This window comes from Nomascus leucogenys, chromosome 6 (assembly GCF_006542625.1).
Source record: "Nomascus leucogenys isolate Asia chromosome 6, Asia_NLE_v1, whole genome shotgun sequence".
Classification (NCBI taxonomy): Eukaryota; Metazoa; Chordata; class Mammalia; order Primates; family Hylobatidae; genus Nomascus; species Nomascus leucogenys.
This window is the reverse complement of record NC_044386.1, coordinates 114,944,374-114,959,547: the sequence shown is the minus strand read 5'-3', so window position 1 is coordinate 114,959,547 and position 15,174 is coordinate 114,944,374. Positions and strand designations below refer to the sequence as shown.

The 15,174-nt window shown below is 39.4% G+C and overlaps 1 long non-coding RNA gene across 1 annotated transcript in view; it reads left to right on the top strand.

Moving 5' to 3' along the window:
• Positions 1-10,174, top strand: part of LOC100589380 — a 60,859-nt gene extending 50,685 nt beyond the window's left edge. The window contains exons 6-8 of the long non-coding RNA XR_004030610.1: positions 4,753-4,848; positions 6,547-6,696; positions 9,977-10,174. This is a non-coding gene — a long non-coding RNA (uncharacterized LOC100589380). The remainder of the gene's footprint in view (positions 1-4,752; positions 4,849-6,546; positions 6,697-9,976) is intronic.
• The last annotated feature ends 5,000 nt before the right edge of the window (positions 10,175-15,174 follow it).

Below are 15,174 nucleotides of genomic sequence, written 5' to 3'. Positions count from 1 at the left end.
CTTTGGAGACTTAAGAACCTGTATCAGAATGGACAGACACAACTGGCATTCAGTACTGTAATGATGGAAAATTAAATACAACTTTAAAAAACTGCTCACTTTATTATTTATTTATTTATTATTTTTTTTGAGACGGAGTCTCGCGCTTTCACCCAGGCTGGAGTGCAGCGGCGCAATCTCGGCTCACTGCAAGCCCCGCCTCCCGGGTTCCCGCCATTCTCCTGCCTCAGCCTCTCCGAGTAGCTGGGACTACAGGCGCCCGCCATTACGCCCGGCTAATTTTTTGTATTTTTAGTAGAGACGGGGTTTCACCGTGTTAGCCAGGATGGTCTCAATCTCCTGACCTAGTGAGCCACCCGCCTCGGCCTCCCAGAGTGCTGGGATTACAGGCGTGAGCCACCGCGCCCGGCCCTAAAAACTGCTCACTTTATAAAGTGATCTATTAGCATTGTACGACTTCAGCACTTAAAGTGACTGATTCTAATTGCAAGATTTGGCCAGCAGCAACCATTAAAGAGCTGCAGGATCTCGTATTTTATTTCTTTTGGGATATTTTAACTGGATTTTCTTTGGAATGAAGCTTTATTCTTGCCACACAAAAGATCGTGTGGAAGAAATTTCTCTGTTCGATAGAACGAGAGGTAATTATAGTTTCTTCTTCTTTGATTCATTATTCAATATGCCAGATCCTAAGAACATTCTTGCATTTATTCTCCCCTTCCTTTACTAAGTAAAGCTCTATTTTTACAGCTCATAGATATTATCCTGAAGGAGTAAAGATGGATGCCCTTCTCTAATGAGCTTTAGCAAGCAGAGAGGCACTCTTTCCCTGCACCTGGTTATTTTACTGTGTCCTTCAGAACCTCTCCGGGAGAAACCGGTGGGTCTGTAGAATGAAGCTACCATGCCACACCTTGGGCTGAACTTATTTTACATAGGTTATCACAAAACTACAGGGACTTCTGGGCAGGTATACTTCTTAGATGTACCTACTAATGAGTTTGCAGTTTCCAGAAAAAGAAGGAAGCGTATGGGAGAATGTCATTCGTCTCTGAATTTGACTTTAGGTTTATGACACCTACAGGCTATTTCAGAATTTTCATTTGATTGACTACAGGAAACTAATTAATTGAATAGTATTGGAAACTGCAGCTCTTTATGCTAAAAGAGTTTTTTTTTGGGGGGGGAGTTGAACTTACATGTTTAAGCAGTTTAAGACATATTGAAATTTTACCTTAATCTGCCGTATGGATTTTTTTGTTGGTGGCTTTCAGATCTCTCAGGTAGTAGAAGAATTGCCTACCATGTTTCAGAGTTTAGATGTGATGACCTACATTGTTATCCATGTAACCAACAGTGGGATCTTGAACATGTAATTTAAAAGTCCAGCGATACTGTAAACGCTAGCCTTATTTATTTAAAACATCACTCTCTGAAACTGACATTTTCTTAATAGGACAACACTGGATAGAAAGAAGTTTAAAGGCACTCTCTGACTTCTTGGTGAATTTTTCACTAACAGTTCCCCGTTGCTCATAATTGCATCCTGTCTTCCAAAACCTAGAATCTGCAGAAGAGAGCAGAAATACTTGTTATTGACCTGAATTAGGATAAAAAGGAGAAGATAAGATCATAGCTGTTGGCACTTTGTTTATGAAAACATCATTTCGAAAATATGCTTGAATCAGGCAAAAGTAATGCATCTCCTTCCTCTCCTAGCATATTTTAAATGCCAACCTAGCCAGACAAAAAGAATAGTGCCCCAAATTAGGGCATTTTCTTTCCTGTATGCTAGTGTAATATATGAAAACATCATTTAATTATTATTTATGACATTTCAACTACATTTTAGATATTATAGAAATATATACAAATATATGTAAAAGTATAAACGTAAAAATCAGAAAGTATTTAAAAATTATCACTTTTTTTGAAATAATATAGGACTCACTGAAGCTGTAAAAATAATTCAGAGAGATCCCCTGTACCCTTCACCCAGCTTTCCCCAAAGACAGCATATCACATAACCACAGCACATTCTAAACATGAGGAAATTGATTCAATATTGTTAACTCAGTCAGAGGCTTTATTCAGGCTTCAGCAGTTTTACATGCACTCTTTTCTGGGGTGTATAATAACATGTAGAAATGCATAAAACACCAGCGTTAAGAAAGCATCTCTCACCAATGAATATTGATGATATGCAAGATTCTCAGACAATGTGGTTTTATGCATCTTGTGATTGACTGAAAGAGAAGTAGAGCTGGTTGCATTTAGGAAGGTCCTTTATACCTAATTGCTTTATCCATATGTTAATTAACTAATCAATTAATCAATCCTAATCAAGAGCAACTATGAGCCAGCCTCTTTGATAAACTGGAGATGCAAAGATGGAGGCATGGATTATACTTGTGAATAACTCACAGGAGGAGACAGAAAAGCCAATCAACAATTACAACACGTAGCTACATACCATAACACAAATGAAACACACCAACATGACTAAGCACCTAAAAGTGCCCTGCACTGTACCAGGCATTAGGCATTAGGTGAATAAGATGCATGCTCTTCCTGTTCTGTGGAGCTCACTGCTGAGTGCAGGAGATAAGACCATTAATGAGTGATGACAGCAACGTGCTCTAACAGGGAGCTGTGGTTCGGCGTGGGTGGGTCCTAACCAGATCAGTGGGTATAGGAAAGTGACTCAGGAGTGTGTCATGAGGTCAAGGCCAGCATCTCAAGACGCTGAGCATGACTACTTTATGGGTTCTTTGAACCAATCTCTGACTATATTTCATGCAGACCCCATAAAGCATCTTCCAGTTGTGCTATCGCATTTTAGCAGATGGCTTGCTATCACGAGAGCAGTCAGTGTTTCTCCGAACTGATTCAAAAGCTCTTTGAAGGCCGGACATAGTGGCTAATGCCTGTAATCTCAGCACTTTGGGAGGCCTAGGTGGGAGGATGGCTTGAGCTCAGGAGTTTGAGACCAGCCTGGATGACACGGCGAAACCCCCCTCTACAAAAAATATAAAAATTAGCTGGGCATGGTGGCGTGGACCTGTGGTCCCAGCTACTTGGGAAGCTGAGGTGGGAGGATCAGTTGATCCCGGGGGTAAAGGCTTCGGTGACCACTGCACTCCAGCCTGGGTGACAGAGTGAACCTCTGTCTCAAAAAAAAAAAGCTCTTTGATATCATACCTGATGTCAGATCTTTTCCATTCGATGCTGGCAGGCCTGGTGCTGGGCTCACATAAGACTTGGGGCGAAGAGGGGTTTGCTTTCCCCCAGTGAAGGTGAAGTGTTTTCCTAGAGCACGGTTGGTTAGTTGGTGTTGGAAAAATATAACAGTTTTATTTTTCTTTCCTAACAAATTGAAGTTTCTTATTCAAAATGAGATAACACTATCACCCTCCAAGCCGCTGTGGGTCTTACCATTGGGCTTTCTTGCTTAGAACCCCTCAGTTGCTTTACACTAGACTTAAGGTGGCATCCAAAATTCCTACCTAAGCATGTGGTCTACAAGGCCCTATGTGATGTGGCTCTGCTCACCTATGTCTCATCACATTCTGCTTTATCTCCAGGTCCTCGTGGTCCAAGCATGCTGGCCTGTTTATTATTTCTTTAACTTCCGAGCTGTTTCCTACTCCTGGACCTTTTCACATGTTTTTGGAAATGTTTTCATTTTTCCTGATACTTTTATCTATAACCTCATTCTTCAGGCTTCTATTGCAAGACCTTCTATACTGAAGCACTTGTTTATACGAAGGCTTCACTGTAAGGTCCACTTTACTCTTACTTTTACTTTGTGTATTTATTATTGTATGCAATTTTCTATTCATTGGTGTGATTATATAATATTTATCTCTCCCATTAAATTGTAAGTTCCATGAGGGCCAGAATGATGTCATTTTTATGAAGGCTAAAGGCTCAATAAGCATTTCTTGAATGAATTATTGAATAAATGAAAACATGAATAAGTGAAAGAAATAGTGACATATACCCTTATTTCTCCTATGTTTAGGTAATGCTACACCTGAGATTTGGAAGTATCTATACAGTGTTTTGGGATCATTTCTGGAGTCGTTTCTTTCTCAAGTTCAGGCAGCAATCATTTCTCATAAAAATCATGGCTGGGCTGGGTGTGGTGGCTCATGCCTGTAATCCCAGCAATTTGGGAGGCCGAGGTGGGCAGATCATCTGAGGTGGGGATTGTGAGACCAGCCTGACTAACATGGAGAAAATCAGTCTCTACTGAAAATACAAAATTAGAAATTAGCCGGGTGTGGTGGCACATGCCTATAATCCCAGCTACTTGGGAGGCTGAGGCAGGTGAGGCAGGAGAATTGCTTGAATCCAGGAGGTGGAGGTTGCAGTGAGCCAAGATAGCACCATTGCACTCCAGCCTGGGGGACAAGAGCGAAACTCCGTCTCAAAAAAAAAAAAAAAAAAAAAAAAAAAAAAATATCATGCCCGACATGATTTTGTCTTCTTCAGTGGTTTCTGCTCTAGGTGTTTTATTTGGTGAAGTTGTCATCTCAAGGCTGCTCCAACAATGGGCAAACTGGGTTGGATGCCCACTGCTGACTGAAATGGTGGCCATTGCTTTGCAAAGAATAGCCTAGAGCTGCTTTGCTAATCCCGGGGCTCTGAACATGGCTCTTTGGTAGACAGAGGGTCTTGAGCATGGGAGGTACCTTGGCAGACAGGTCCAGCACACCCTTTAAAATCTTTATATCTGCTGAATTCTAGATCCAAATCCTGTCTTCACTGGCTTCAAGAATCCTGTCTTCACTGGCTTCAAAACTGGGATGAAGGAGGCTCCTTAGCGGAGAGCAAACCAAAGAGGTATTTGGAACAGGGATAAAGGGATTGATAGAAGTCAGGGAATGTCTCCAGGCAGAAGTGATCTTTGAGCTGAATCTAGATTGGTGGTCAGGACTGAGTTACTCAGATGGACATACGTGACATGGTGTAATGGTGGGCTGAGGGAATAGCAGTGCAAAGGCCTGAAGAGATGTTTGGTGAAAAGGCTCAACCAAATCTCTGGACATACAAAACCAATTAATGGACTGTGAGAAGAGTGGTAATCTCCCATCCCTCGGATTTGAATTATGTAGATAATTGCTTCAATTTTGTGCCTGGTATGTACCCAGTCTAAGCATATATTTGTAATCTAATGTAGATTACTTAAATTTTGTTTGATAGGTAACAATGCAGTGTGAATTTCTGTTTTTTGCTTGTTTGTTTGTTTGAGACGGAGTCTCGCTCTGTCGCCCAGGCTGGAGTGCAATGGCACGATCTCGGCTCACTGTAACCTCCACCTCCCAGGTTCAAGTGATTCTCCTGCCTCAGCCTCCCGAGTAGCTGAGATTACAGGCATGCGCCACCATGCCCAGCTAATTTTTGTATTTTTTGGCAGAGACAGGGTTTTACCACCTTGGCCAGGCTGGTCTCGAACTCCTGACCTCATGATCCACCCGCCTTGGCCTCCCAAAGTGCTGGGATTACAGGGGTGAACCACCGTGCCCAGCAGCAGTGTGAATTTCATTACTTTTTTTCCTGGGTGTTTTTATCAAGAAGGGCTTGTGTGTGTGTGTGCACATGTGTCTTTAAACTCATTTGTTAATCTTGCCCATGTATAAATAAAGATCACAGATCTTGTTTATGTTAAGAGCTGTGAGATTTTGGTGAGCTGCTGCTTCTGGAATGTATACCTAGTGAAGAGGCAGCATTGCGTACCAGAAAGAGCTCACGTTTTGGAGTTAAAGACCTGGGGACAAGGATCAACTTGGCACTTACTAACCTGTGACCCTGGGCAAGTCGCATAACCTCTCTGAGTCATAACTTTTCCCCCACTAACTTTGTGGTAATAATAAGGTTATTTGGCTCATTTATCTCATAGAATTATTTATATAAGGCAATCTATTTGAAAAAACTTTAAACATTATAAAGCACCTTGTAAATAGGAGGCATTGTTATTCCAGAAAAAGCGTACTTAAAAATGTGCCAGGTTATGTAGGTGAATGGAGAGGCCCTACCCAAGCTCAATATCATTTGAAAATTGAAAATAGCATATTTCAAATATGGCAATGTGGCTAGACATGCAAAAGTTTCTGAGAGCAGTGAAAATTTACACTTATTGTGTTGCAGGTTTATAGTTTAGAAGGCAGTTCAATGTTGTACAAATTAAAGAGAAAGTCAGCCCCCCAAATAAAGATTGATAAAAACTTTTGATTTTTAGAAAAGAAGGCATAAAGCAAATTTTCATGAAATATTTCTTGGTAACTCACTTTGCAGTATTTTTGGAAATTATGTAACAATAGAATTGCTTTCCAGAATATAGTAACAAACTTTCCCCAAAATGTTTTATTTAATCAAGAAGGAGCTAAGTAACTGGAGGAAAGGCAAGCACATTTTATATGTGACAAACAACGTCTCACATATTAGTTTCAAAATATAAGACATCAAAAGGTGCACATCAAACTCAGCATTAAAAATTATTGAGATCCTTTGCCATAAAAATGATTTCCTTATATTTTCTAGAAACTCAAATTGGATTCATATTAAAGAAGAGAAGGATGGATTTGTTTAGACAACACAAACCCAGGAAGGGTTTGAAGGGTGAAATGAACTGGGTTATGGATGAACAGCGGGCAACTGGAATGTAGAATTGAAACGGTAATTAACCTCTTGGTAAGTTACCCACCATAAAATGCTTTAGAGAAAGATAGATTTTTGTTTTTCTTTTTTTCTTCTATGTCTTCTTTTCTATTTTTTTTGTATCTTGTCATGTAGGACACCCTTTTTTATTCTCTAATTTTGAGATCCTCATGGATGAAAACAAAACAAATATTAAAATATTACATAGGAAGAACACAAATAGCTTTGATAATGCACCAACTGCAGGTGGATTCGTTGGCTCTGTGTCAGCTGGTGCATGTAGGAAGTTGAAGAATATTTTCTTGCCAACGTTTTGGCAAGACTTACATTTGCTGGGTGGTGGGCTCAAGGGTGCAATCCAATAATAATAATAAAAAAAAAGACTGTATAACCATTGTGTAGGAAGAGCTTCAGCCACCCTACAGCCGGGAGTGAGTTGGTCTTCCACAAGTAACTGGGGGAGATGAAGAGTATACTGTAGTCAGGTGGAGTCTCTTTGGGCCTGAAATCGGTATATGACACTTTTCCAAAGTACCCTGGTGTCTTCACTGATCCTGAGTGCTGGCACTTGCACTTTGTCACCACGTCCATCCCAGAGCTGCCCCAGTGGCTGGAGGCCTCTTGAATATCAGCATCATGCTCTCCCCCAACCTGGGGGATTCACTTTCCTCCTCTGCAGTAGACATTTGCGTGAAGGTTAATCCACAGTTAGGAGTTGCTTAACTCAAGCCTCAGAAAGCATACACTGCATCTTTAAGAAATAGTTTACTTGTGAATCAGTAAACGTACTAGACAAAGCAGCCATTACTTATGCATTCCTGCATACCCAGCAAGGTGAAAATAATAGAATAAACATCATATACTTCATTATGATATCGGTTTACACTTCCAGGGTACACAAAAAGAGGCCATTTCATCAAGCTAATTGCCTGAAAGTAAAAGAGAGAGAACTTTAGCTATTAGTCTATTATGGGGCTTTTTTCTTAATCACAAATAGGGGCCGTGTGTCCCTGGGGGGATGTGTATTCTAATTTACAATTGAACTACAGATCAGAGCAATCAATCTTGGGCAGCACTTTTACAGTGTAATTGCTGCAACATAACAAATAAAAAAAAAAAAGAGAGAGAGAGAGAGAGAAGAAGAAGAAGACCTAAGCTGAGCGTCAGCTGGAGGTGGAGATATTTCCAGGCACTAGTTCAGGGTGGGAGGGAAGAAACGCCACCAACATGAATATGCAATGAGGGCTCATTAGCGGCCTCGTGTTGCCATGACGAATGGCATTATCCGCGGCCTAGTGCTGCCTAAACATGAATTTTATAAAGACCCATTTATCATGACTTGTCATGGGCTTCTGTACTGTACTTTCTTCCAGCTCACACACCTTTCCCTATTATGACAGTAGAAATCTTTCCTTTTATTATTATTGTTTCCTTTTGTATTGATTTCTGGCTCTTCAAAATAAGTTGCATCAAACAGAGCAACATGCTAATGAGTGATTTGTGCCTTCAACGTTGAAGAACTAAAACTTGATTATTCATCCCGTCTTCTCTGTAGTCATATAATTGAGCAAAGAGTTGGGCTAAACTTTGAAAGAAATTTCTTGATGTGTGAGTTTTTTTTGTTGTTTGTTTTTTGTTTTTTTTGACTGTAGCATCTTGACACTGCAGATTTTTTTTTTAAATTTAAAATTAACGAAGTTATCTTCCTTTCGTTTATTTTATTCCCTTTGTTGTACTTCCAGAGTCTTTTAGTATCTTAAATGCACAACTCAAAAGTTTCTATGTCTCTTCCCAAAATCTCGGCACCGTTACAGAAAAGTGTAAGACTAAAGTGTTTCAGAGATTTTTAGTGCTTATTTAGCATTTTACAAGTGCATGAGTTGATTTCTCACGTAGAAACCCTCTTATACTGTGAAGAGGAATGTTAGCAAAAAGCTTGTTCTTTGATGATAACTTCCTAGGATGTACATTTTACTAACAGAAAAAAAAAAGTAGAAGCAATCTCCCATGATGGAAACCATGAGATCTGTTTGAGTATTCAGCAGCAACAATTTGCTCTATGCAAAGGCTTGAGTCTTTGCCATTGGCCAGGAGGGAGGAGGGTACGTGTGTCTGTCAAAATTAAGTCCACCAGTCAGCCAAGCATAGGGTCCTAGATTGGCAGAAGTGTCCTATTGTAATCAGAGATACAGTGTGTCTTACGATTAGTCCGTTTAGTACCATGAAAAGGGTAGCACTCAAACTATTTCTCAGATTTAGCGTGGTGAAACACGGCAGCACAAGGAAGTAGAATCTGATATTGCTTTGCACATCCAGGGATTATAGTCATTCCTGTATTTAATTTGTAAACAGTAAATAGCTGACCAGGTCTTGTTAGCATGACTGTATCTACTGTGCCCTCTTGGATTTCATTTTAATAGTAATGACACTTTTACATAGTAATACTATTCATGTATTAATGATATGTAAAACTCATAATAAAATATTCTGTGTGTTACTGATAATTTTATATTCATAAAGGATTTTGCCCTCCCCAAGTTCTTGTTTTTAGATCCTTGGGTTCACTAGAATCAGGTCTATTATTTAATTTTTTTTTTTTTTAAGGAAGAGAAAATTGAGGCTCAGAGGTTAAGTGACTGGCTCAAGGTCACACAGAAAAATGAGATGCTGGGGCTCAGCATCAAGTTCTTAAGTCCCTGGGTCAGTGCTTTAAGGTACCCAAAGTTGCAGAGCAGAAATTATTCTTAAAATGGCAGGTAATCTCTTTTAGGATTTAATGATAAGTGAATGAATCGGGAAAGGATCCCATTGAAAAGATGACCATCATTTACACTTCAGAGCCTGTTATTCTCCAAAGCTACTTACTAGGACTGAAATTTGCATGTGCATGTCAACTAAAATTAAGTTGCCATTCCAACCATTTAAGTTGAATTAACTTTCATCATTTAAAAATGCAGATATGAAATCTTTTTCAATATAAAGACTTGGGCACCATCCTGGATGGTGATCTTGTCTTATGAATCCACTAGGCATTATATTTTTGTTTCTGAAGAAAATATCCCTGTTCTCCTCGTGAATGAATTACACAGGATTTTCAGAGATCATTTTGTGAAGAAGGGAGTGAAATATTGGCAAATGATATTAAAGAACGCTGTGATTGTGACTGAACAGATGAAGACTTTGTCTATACGACACCAAACATCTGGATGAAAATGGAAAAAAAAAGTAAAAATCCTTGATGTTCTGTTTACTTGATACCATACATCTGGATCTTTTAATAACATCTGGATTTTTGACTCTTTTCTCCTCCTAGGTTTCATCTGGGTGTTTGGCATCATGTTCAGAAATGCGAAAAATAAAATTCAGCACCGTTATTACTGAATTAGATAAAATGATTGTGTTTAATTAATCTGTAAATATTAACTAATTATTCTGTTTACCATAACATGTAATGAATCTAATTCTCCACCAGGTAAATAAAGAAAGAAAGATGTAATTAGGTGATTTAAGCGTAAAGCTTGGCTTAAAGCGTATTTAAATCTTGGTCATAGTTTACTGGCATTAATTTCCTTGGGCAAAAATCTTTTTAGGTCCTCAGACAACCATTTTCTCTTCTGAGGAATAGATTTCCCTGGTTCTTATGAGGGTCTGTTCATTTACAATATGTTTTGACAGTAGTAAAATTTAGTAAACATTCAGTAACATATGAGATACATCTAGTAATAGATGTTTTCTTTGCCAAGTGAATTATCTGGGGCTGATAAAAATCAGTGTAAAACCCACTCTCAGAGCAGCCTTCTGACATGCCTGAGGCTGAACCCTGAAGAGGAATCTACTGAAACCGGACTTCAAAGCCTTTGTCGCAATGAAAAGCACCTTCTGTGACTGACATTTTTTTGTGATCTCCTCTAAAAAAGTTATCATAATTATTGAACATTTCCTCTGCAGCTTATTCTCAATCCAATCAGTTATAATGAAAATAGTCTGCTTGCTTTTCATATTCTTAAGTTTTCAAAATGATTAGTGCTTCCTTGAGATATCCCATTAATTGGACACACAACCCAGATGAAAAGGCTGAAACCCAAGAGTATATAAAAAAACATAAGGTTGTTGCAATTTAAGTGCCTTCAAAAGGTCTAATTTGATTTCTAAAAGCAATTTTGCAGATGTGAATGTTAAAGGCACACAGAAACAAGATATGATTTAATGAATGTGTAGGTTAAGAAACATTTAGAGGTTTCAGTAGCTTTACTCTGACGTTTTTGTTTGTTTGTTTAGCTGTTATGTTGGAAAGATTGGGTCCACAACACAATAAAAATTACTGAATTTTATGGGTCGCTATTTCCTTGATCAAATTGTCCCATTCTTCCCAACATGTTTCTGAATCAACTTGGTGTTTCTGTCTGCAGATTTTCAGGTCCAGGACCTGTCAATCAGATTTCAGATTCTAATAAAGTCTAAGGGTCTCTCCACTTAGGTTTGTCTTAGCTGTTTCATCAATGAGCCCCTCCCCCCTTCCCAGCAAATTGCACACTTATTCCCACTTAACAAAAAAAAAAAAGAGAGAGAGAAAAAATAACCCTTCCCACTGATTCTAATGACATCTTCAGTCATTAATGAGTTAATAAAAATCTCGAAGTCATCTGGGCTAGATAAGAAGGAAGAAAGAAATGTATTGTACTGTAATGACAGGCTCTCGAGCTGCCCTCTGAGATGTCATGGGTCAGTCATGTTAAGAATGTGTGCGTCCAATCATCTGCTGATTTTTATCAGCAAGCCCTCCAGCAGGAGCTGACAAGGGCCAGTTTGGGAGTCACAATGAATAAACAATGACTTTTTGGATTGTTGGGGGCTGTGTAATAGAGTGAGGGGTTTATATATACTAAAACATGATGACATTAGCAATCAATATACCAATTACTGGACAAGTTATTGGAGGAGGCATTCACGTGTCTTCATCCTGCTTGCACTTTGAAGGGGCCTCTAGCAGGGAGAGTCCGTGTGCCCAGAGGCAGGCAAAGGTTCAAGACCTCAGGCCCAGATCTAAAAGGCAAGCCCCTCTTCTCAGGCTGAAGAGGTCTAGAGCTGGATGATTTGAATCCCCTGGGGAGTTTATCAAAAATACAGATTCCTGACTTTCCTTCCTAGAGAGTCCATCTCAGGAGTCTGGGGCTAAGGGTGGGACTTAGTGGTTTTAACAAAGTTTCCAGGTAATCCTGATCGGGAGCATTAGGGAACTGCTGTACAGTTGTAATTCCCAAAGTGCTGTCCCCCAGCCAGAGCAGCTGCATCCCTATCACCTGGGAGTGTGTTGCAAATGCACATTCTTGGGCCCCTCCCTAAACCCACTGAAACTGAAACTCACTAGGGGTGGGGCCTAGAGATCTGTGTTTTAACACAGCCCCCAGGTGATTCTGATGCACTCTGCAGTTTGAGAACCAAGGCTGTAGTACAAAGATCCTTGCCAAGGTGTTGCAACACAGCTCTGTCATCTGTAGCCTCTGAGGCTCCTCATGGGTAATTTGTTACTTGTACTAGTTAGAATGCTGGAGTTTGCAAATGATTTACTTCAAAAAATTCAATTAGAGTAGATCCAAGATTATCTTCACAATCATGCCACTCTCATTCACTTGCATACTGCTAGGCTTTCTTGAATGATCTTGATGTATGAGTGACTTTGATTATAGAATAGGAAGAATAAACATAGCTTTTGTCTATTATTTGAAGTAGAAAGAAAGAGTGGATTTGTACATAATCTTAAAAGAAAAGGAGTCCATAAGAAAAATCAATGTACGTGAAGCATTTATTTGATGTACGACAAATATTTATCTAGGTAACCAGCGCCATTTGTGAAACCCATGGGCAAATTAGTGAGGTCTGCTGTTTTAGTCTTTGGTAGCCACAGAACATGCAACATGTCTTAATTAGAAGAGAATATGCATGGCCCAAGGTCAGCATATCCTCAGAAGAGGAATGGCAAAGACCTTCTTGCAGTTGAGTTGAGACTTCCTTTATTCAGCCAAGGGTCCTCCTAAAGGGGCTTGCTAAACTTTCAAAAGAGGTGGACTCGTTTGTCAGCCATGCAGTAGATTTACATCAGTGTTCTCCAGAATACGTTTGAAAAAGTAATTTCATGTCTCAAAACATTGATTTAAGAAAATGTCTGGGGTCAAGTGAGAAACAGTAGATTAACCTGAGTTAAATAGGATTATTTGCAGCAGGGCCCCCAAAGCCTCCAGCACATTACTATGCACTGTGAATCCCCAGGACATTTGATCTTCAATAGATTTGATTACCCAAACCATTTTATAAAGGATAAGCTTGTAGCATTGGTGTTCAAGGAATAGACTTTCAGGAGACACAGATTCCTCTCTTCTAAGATGGCAAATACCTGTTGGTAGAAGCTAATTCTTTTATATGTTGTACAGTAAGGAACCTCTTCCTTTATTCTAATTTATCAAACCCTCTGTGTCTGGCATCAGGATTCATTATGTGGTGGCTTGATGCCAGCAAAAAGGTTCATGTAACACTCACCAAAGAGTTAAATAAGTTGTCCAGTTGTTGATGGTTTGGTTAAATTATCCCTGAATTTTTGGCATATCTCCCAGAACAGGTACTCATAAAAAAAGAAAGAAAGAAACCTGGGTTTTGCTAAGTGAGATTACATTGTGTTTTCATATATGAGGGATAATTCCAGTGCAATACTTGCCTGTACCCAGAAACTGGTTGCATGAGCAGACGGGCATTGGGCTGGGCCTGATGTTAGAAAGTACTTCTGGCCCCTCCTTTGACAGTACTTTCCTGGGCTTTTCTAGCTCACGGGGCTCCAGATGGCCATAGCTGTGGTAGCCATCTTTGTCCCCCCACTGGCTATTTCTGAAGGTGAAAGTTTGGGGATATGTATTACAGAGGGCAGGTCAGGAGGGATTTAAGCACATTACTGGTTGTAAAATTTCTTTTCTTGAAGTTATGGCCAGAATTGTGCATTAATGCCAAATGTTAATTCTTGCTGGGGACATGATGTCTTATAAATGTTATGAAAGAATATCATTTTTCCTGTAGCAGTGCAGGTACTTTTAAGGCCATGTTAAGAAAAGGGCCAGTTTCCCCATAACATCTGCAGGTCACCTGCTTGCTTATAAATCGCCTCTATGCTAACATCCCTTCCAACTGTTAGAAGAAATTGTCACATGGTAGAAAGAATAGAACTTAGCTGACATTTGAAAGATATGTAAAGATTAAAAACAAACAAACAAAAATTCCTCCAAAATAAAACAACCCCACCACCCTTGTTAATATTTGTCACCTTTTCTACATAGTTTTACAAGTCTCTGCTACACTCAGAACTCATTAGGATGTGTCTCTCAACTAAAAATACTAGAGCAGATTCAACCTTGGGAGGTCCTAAAGCCCTTTTTTTCATCTCCTTTGTAAATATATCCCCATTGACACCACACGTGCTTCCAAGCTTTCCAGACATAAGGCGTTTGTATGATGGGATTCACTGTACACCCTTGCAGAAAAGAGCAGAAGTTCAACATAGTTACCGGAGATCTACCCACCACTGGTCTGATTTGTTATGTAGTTGGATATTTCTCCCCTTTATATTCTTTGAAATGTTTTGAATTAAAATAGCTTACTCAAGGTCACTGAAGGCATATGGTCCTGCTCAAAACTTTAAACAAAACATTAGTTTTTACAACCTTTTGTAATTTGGTATTGTATACAACATAGTTATATGCAGAGTTTCTGTAATCTTTTCAGTGGGTGACAGAAATATGAGAAGCAAATTTATAAGCCATTTAGTGAAGCATTTAATCAATTTCATGCATAGGAAATAACTCCGATTGCTTTGCTTTATCAATCTTTCTCTCCAGCAAAACTCCTAAGTCAACAGGATCTCCAAACACTGCCTGGGTGGGGGGAGGGGCTGGGGGCGGGGTGGAGAGCGGGCAGGCACCTTTCCCTGCACACAAATGTCAGGGACTTCAAAAGTCTGCCTAAAGGGCTTGCCAGCATCTATGAGGCTTCTGGAGGCTGTTAATGTATTTCAGAAAGCAAGCACGGGTCTAATGTTTAGAGGAAGTTTTCAAGCCTTTTACTGTAAAGTTATTCATTAAACACCCTTTTCCCAGAGTGACTCTCACAAGCTCAGCAATGCAGACTGTGTTCAACATTAGGCTCAAAGACGTATTTTTGTAAAAACTGTTTCAGTGGTTATTACTTTTAAATACATGAAAACTGAAACGACTCACATTAAAACTTAACTTCTGAATTAAGGAGTTGAAGCGATGCGACCAAAATACCTGAGATTCACCAAACAGAGCTATTTTAGCAGTTTTCAGGATACTTGAACTGTTTCTTAGAGTTCATGTTCCAATTCTCTTTTTGAATTGCTTGAAAGATTAATCCATCTCTTGGCTACATAGTGAGTTAATATTTTCTTTTCTGTCATGTGCTAGAATGTCTCTTATGACATTTTACCCCAAACACCATCAAGTTTTTAAGTGA